General features: G+C 42.4%; 1 protein-coding gene across 3 annotated transcripts in view; it reads right to left on the reverse strand.

Moving 5' to 3' along the window:
• The window catches only part of AP2B1 (adaptor related protein complex 2 subunit beta 1), a 101,681-nt gene extending 97,666 nt beyond the window's left edge, over window positions 1-4,015 (reverse strand). For 2 of the 3 annotated variants that reach the window (XM_053930707.2, XM_053930705.2), the window contains exon 1: window positions 3,862-4,015. The gene's annotated coding sequence lies outside the window, so the exon portion shown is untranslated. Of the gene's footprint in view, window positions 1-3,613; window positions 3,791-3,861 lie in introns of those variants that run through there. The other variant, XM_053930706.2, reaches the window with a different exon arrangement.
• Between the last annotated feature and the right edge of the window lie 2,365 nt (window positions 4,016-6,380).

A 6,380-nucleotide genomic window follows, 5' to 3' on the forward strand; every position in this document is an offset into this window, starting at 1 on the left:
ATTGTGGGTTCGATCCCTGGTCAGGCCACACACAAGAATCCACCAATGAATGCATACGCTGTAAGTGGAACAACAAATCCATGTTTCTTTCTCTCTCTAAATTCAGCATAATAGTAATTTAAAAGTTTAAGAAAGTAATTATATTCCTTCTGCACTTAAAACTGAGTATCTTCTTCCTCACCTCCATCACTAACAATACTAATTACTAGATTTAGGACAGATGCCCTGGTACCTGCTCATTATTTTCAGGTTGAAACAACACAAATGATAATATATTTGGCAAACTTGACAAATATTTGTGACAACACATTTGGCGAACAACAGTAAATACAGATCAGAGGAAAAGACCTAAGCACTGAACAGGTCAATGTAATTAAGGAAAAGGAAAAAAAGCCAGAAAACATAAAGCAATGAAAAAAGCGTGGCTCGAATCATCTCTAAAATATGCTGCTTGGACAAACTTAGAGAAATTGGACTCATCGGCCATCTTTCCAAGCTGCTGCCTCTCTATTTCCAGTCCTGATCCTCATATAATAACAGCACTTTAAGTCCTACCAGAACTTCACTGAATCACGTTGTTAAAAGCAAGCTAGAACGCACAAACACTATTATAGAAAGCAGAAATGTTCTGACTGCATACGTTATAATCAAAAATTAACCTGTAAGGCTTGCCTTATACAATGTTTTCATAACGCCTTTCTAGCAAAAATTTTTTTAAAAAAAGGTGTAATTATTTAATCCATTCACAATGGAAACTAATGGGAAGTGGGCAAACGGAAGACTAGAGGTTTTCACATAGAAAGACCAGGAGAACTTACCCAGATAAAGAGAAAAGCCGGCGCATGGAACTGATCACCACAGCCTGATACACAGGCCGCAGCTCAAGGCCATCACAGTCTATCTAGGACATCACTATGCAATTTTAAGTCCTATACGATCATCAAAACTTAAGATTTAAAAACAAAATCTGCTTGGAATTTTTCACCCAGTTTCTTTGAAAAATAGCACAAAAATCATTATTTGCTTAAAGCTTTCATACACGCACATTAAATTCACAACAGTTTTCAGCACAATCTGTTAAATACTAAATTAACCTAGTCTCAAAGCCTACCTTTATTAATGACCCACACACTTCATTACTTCTCCTGACAAGTTTCACGGCCAAGGATTTCTATCACTGTGAGCCTTACGTGTTCTTACCTACAGACTAATGTACCCACCCACAAAATTTCAGGGAAGAGGAGTGAATTCAAAGTATCTTAGACTCTAAATTCAGAATCCCTGCTCTTAAAGAGAAGGGAAAAACATATTCTCTTAGGTCACACTGTTGGTAACACCAGTAATGAAATGTCGCTCCCCATACTGGCAGGAAAACATTGTATTAAGTCAGCTCCTGCCTTAAACCAACAGAAATCCCAAGCAAAATGAAAACAGCCTAAATAAAAACAAGTAAGTGGTGGTGGCTGTGCAACAGTGAATGTGTGAAACGCCACTGAACTGCTCACTTTTAAGTGGTTAATTTTATGTTATGTGAATGTCATCTCAAAAGATTACATTTGTATGTATATTTTACAAAGAGATACACTTAACCACATGCCAGAGATGGACATAACCAGATTCGGAAAATACGGGATGGTGAACACTGTGGTCCGCATTAGAAGCCAAAGAAGAAGCAGCCAAGATAGAGCTCAGGAAAAAAATCAAGCATTTGCTGAAGAGTCTCACAAATCAAGCGCCTGGGGGGGGAATAAAACACACTGTCCCTTCTGGAGAGCCCCAGGAAAAAGCCAAGCCGTCTGGGAGTTTGAACTCACACTACTTTCTGTCACGTCAAACTGGACAAGTCCTGGCTGTTCTGCGGCCCCGCCACATGGCCGAGGGGCACTGTTCAACAGCAGCGCGGCCACAGACAAAGCACACAGTCACGCTTACTTGTCCCAGCCCGGGGTGCAGTCACCGCTCTTCACAGGCCTGCAGGTACAGAATTATACATCTAGGTTTAACATAACCTAGATTCCACTAAATATAGATTGTGAAAGTCCCTTCTCTCCTTTCCTCCCTCCTTCCGGTCCCCCTAAAGATAATAAGGCCAGGGAAAAAATTAACAGGGTCTCAATTTCAAATGGCTCTCTGGGAAATGGCATCTAAATTGAGTTGATGAAGCCACTAAATCCCATCTTTTCACTTAAAGTTGGGCTTTACACAGTCTGGTGCTTATACTAATAAAATGGCCAGAGAATTAACCAAATTACAAAGCAGAAAGGTCATTCCATCAATCTTTTATTACAAGGGTTAGAGGCGCTAATCAGGCATTTCGATAATAATGCAAAGACAACAGCATCTTCAGGTAGCATTTAGCTCATAGGAAATTATAAAAGACACCTGGCTACAACAGACACACCTGTGATTTTATTTACTTGTTGCAGACTACAAGGCAATTTGTTAATATCATACAGTAAGAAAGAAGCTCAAAGTTTTACATCCAATGTTTACCTGAAATAACAAAAAACTCTGGAAAACTTACACCTAGAATGAAAGGAGGAAAGAACAGTATTCTATCTTATTCATTTCCTTCTTCAGCTTGGTTCAAACCTCAACCTAAAATGTATTTTAAACTATGGATCTGCTTTTAAAAAAAGATGCAAGAACGGGACTTTGAGTCTCTTAGTTTTGTTAGTTGTATTTTAATTTTACCACCCAACTGTCAGTGAGGCTGTTTGCAGAACACACTACCCTTTGGCTTCCTGGAGAGTTTGAGATACCTGCAAACCTTTCTCACCTACCGCCAGCTTAGTCATCACTGGAATGTGTTGCCCTTTCCTGTGCAGCTGCACCTCCTTCGTCTGCTGCTTTCTATTACTACTCTGTAAGTGTCCCCTGAGGCTAAGCAAGAGAAGGATACCAGGAGGATTACTAACAATTTGAACTGCTCCTCACTGAGACCACCTTCCTTTGTCATTCTGCCTTTTCTAAACTTCCTGCGGTTTCTTTATTTTAAAAAATTCCACTGATTATGGTAACTGTCTGGCATTTACAAAACACTTCTTTTTTAAAATACGTTATTCACACTGCTTCATAATGAAGCAGCCAAGTGTGTTCCGTAAAAGCCCCAAATATAAGACTACTCTGAAAAGAGCGTGAATAAATTCTTCGGATTCCAAGGATCTGGAGGTAACAGGAAGTTTCAGTTTCTTTGCCTCTGGTTTAATCAACAGCCTTTATCAAACCAGATCATTTCTGCTAAATCCAAAATTAAAACATTCCGGGCTAAGGTTTACCCCCACTTACTTCCCCCTCTTTCACATCGGGACAGTTCTGGAGGTTTTCTTCCCTTAAGTGTCAGGAATTCCTGTAGTTTCCCCAGATGGTCAGCATTGTAGGGGTTTGTCCCTCCATTTGGGGTTTGGGAAGAGGTGACTCAACCTCAAACTAAGGGAGCCGGGCAAACCACTGGGGGAACCGAACCCCTTTTCCCCTCTGCTGGCTGGATGTCCCAGGCTCTCAGAGAACCACCCCAAGCGGCGAAGGTTGGTTCTCCCCTCGGCCTCCAGCCTCTACCGGCCACACCCCTGGCCTTTGGCTACCCTAACCACGCAACTTCGAGCAAACCTACCCGCCCGAGCTCCCCAGCTCCCAGCCGCCACACCCGAGGATTCCCTCCCCGGCCACAGCGGTGGAGTCCCTTTCTCCAACCCTCTTCTTCACAACGGTCACGCCCGACGGCTCACTCCATCCTCAACGGTCAAGCTCCTGGGATTTCCTGTGGTCCGCCCGTCTCCATCCCAACCTAAGGCGCCCCCCCACCGCCGCTCCGGAGAATCAGTGAGGGACACACCCCAAAGTTAGCCGCCTTGAACTCACCGGAGGCAAGGGCGGGGGTGGCGGCGGCAGCCAGAGAGCACGGCCCGGGTGGTGGTGTAATGGTTTCCTGCACGTCACGACTCCTTTTCCAGGTCTAAGCCACTGCGCAAAACCCACTTTGCCAGGGACAAAGATGGTGGACGGGAAGCGCTAACGTCAGAGGACCTCGCCGTGTGACGTCTTCTACGCGCGCCGCAGAAACAAAATCTCCGTCGCCCTGGAGAACCAAAGACTTTTGCCTGGTTGGGTAGAGACCGGCCACGGGCGTCTCAAATGATGTCTAGTGTCTATCCCAGGGGATGTATTAAACAAGCTGGTATTCTCTGGATTTGTTTCCTCGCGCAGATGTTCAAAAAACTTACTGAAATATTCTGTTCCTTTCTCAAAGAAAAAACAACTCAGCTAATTTCCCGAGCCAGCTCAGGAGCGTGGAAAACGGTGATCCAGCCCACGGCTCTACACCGGCAGTGGGACAAGGGCGGTGCAAGGAAAAAAGGTTGAGATGGCATCAGATCTGAGTTCAAATCCCTGCCTTGAATGTAACTGCTAAAGTTGCCTAAGGTGTCCTCAACCTCAGTCTTCTTATCTGAGAAATGAGGTCTCAAAGGACTGACAGTACGTGTCTCTCTCTTCTGTTTGGGAAGCCTAACCACCGTAAAGTACGTTATGCACCTAGCATGTAATACGTGTGCTTACACAAAAGTAAGTGCCTTTTGTTAGCCACAGCCTGGAAACCTCTGTACCTTCCCCTCCAGTTTACTGTGAACCTAAAGCAACTGCTTTAAAACAGTCTTCTTGAAAATGTGGAGATAGAGAGCACACCTGGGGCGGAAGCGGAAGAAAACAAAATTCGAAAGGGACCGAGAAGGAGTAATCAGAGAGGTAAAAGGAAAAGCAGGAATTATAATATTTCAGGATGCTTTTTAGAGTTCTGTGAAGTAGGAAATATATCCATCTGGTCCCTCTTCTACTTCTGAGGTCTAGCCCCCCTCCCCCAGCAAAATTTGTTGAATTAATAAATGTGTAAGTGAGTAGTCAATAATATCAACTGCCATAGAGATAAGGAGGAAAACCTGGAGAGTGCCCAAGGATTTAGCAACACACGGTCTTTGGTGGCATTGCTGTCATAAGCCACAATGAAGGCAAAAGCCACAATGCAGAAGTTTGAGGATGAATTGAGAGGTGTGGAAATGACATCGGGAGTTCCAGATAACTCCGTAAGAAAGTATGGCTGAAAAGAGAAATAATATAAGATGGTATTTGAGGGAGAGAAAAACAAAATTTTAAAAAATTCTGTACTCACGCATTTTCTTTATACTATCCCCTTGGTAGTACCATGGGTTCAATTATCTTTCCTACCCATATGACTCCAGTATCTCTACCTCTGGCCTTGACCTGTTCCACAAACTTCACCACAAATTGCTAACCACACTGATGGGTAATTCTGTAATTATCGTCCACCCAAATTAAGCAAATCATAAGGGAATCGGGGTTATGGGAGAGGGTTGAAAACCCTGGTTCCTGGTACAACTCCCAGCAGACAGAGGTGGATTTTGTCAAGAAGATGCCACTGGAAAAATCTTAGAGAACATTGATTCGTATCTCTTCCCTACTCAAAAACTTTCAACAGCTCCTCATTGCCTACTATCTCCCAAACCTATTCTTCCCTATCTGCCTTTTCTTTAGTTTTCTCATTTATAAAATAGGAAAAATAGTAATGTCCAATCATAATACTGTTACAAGGATGAAAAGATCTAGTATCTGTAAAGCACTTAAAACCATACCTGCATATAATATGGACTATGTATTGGGTTAGCCAAAAAGTCCATTTAGTTTTTTCCATAAAAGGCACATTTTTCATTTTCATCAATAACTTTATTGATGGGATATTTTGAGTATGTCGCTATCTCCCGCTATTGGCTTCTAGTGGGGAGAGGCCAGGGGTGCTGCTAAACATCTTCCAGTGCATAAGACAGCCCCACAGTGAAGAATTATTTGGCCAAAATGTCACTGGCACCAAGATACTTCGCAAACCACGTTTGACACGTTGGATCAGTCACGGCACCTTCTCCACACACTGCACAAATCTTTTTTTGCATTGCAGTTGTGTTTGTACCTTTCTCAAAACAATAAAGTATAATATGCCAGAAAATGTTGTGTATTTTCTTCCAATTCAATATTAAAATGGCTGTGCAAAAAATTCACCAATTTTGGTAAGTTTTTCTTAAATGCATGCTGATATAATAGCTATTACAGTGCAGTCTAACGGAACTGTTTCAAATGAAGTTAAAGACAATTAAGCGCTACTAGAGCCATTGTGTGGGAAAAACTAAACAAGCTTTTTTGGCCAACCCAATACAGTAATTAATAATACATGAGTAAATTGTTTCACATACTCACAACTGTAAACCTACTTTTGTCCCATCCTGTATGAAGTTAGAAATATTGTTCCTTTTGGTTACATAGGATTTCTGTTTAAGCTAGTGTGGACTGCTGGTAGTTACCTCTCCCACTAAACT

This window comes from Desmodus rotundus, chromosome 9 (assembly GCF_022682495.2).
Source record: "Desmodus rotundus isolate HL8 chromosome 9, HLdesRot8A.1, whole genome shotgun sequence".
Classification (NCBI taxonomy): domain Eukaryota; kingdom Metazoa; phylum Chordata; class Mammalia; order Chiroptera; family Phyllostomidae; genus Desmodus; species Desmodus rotundus.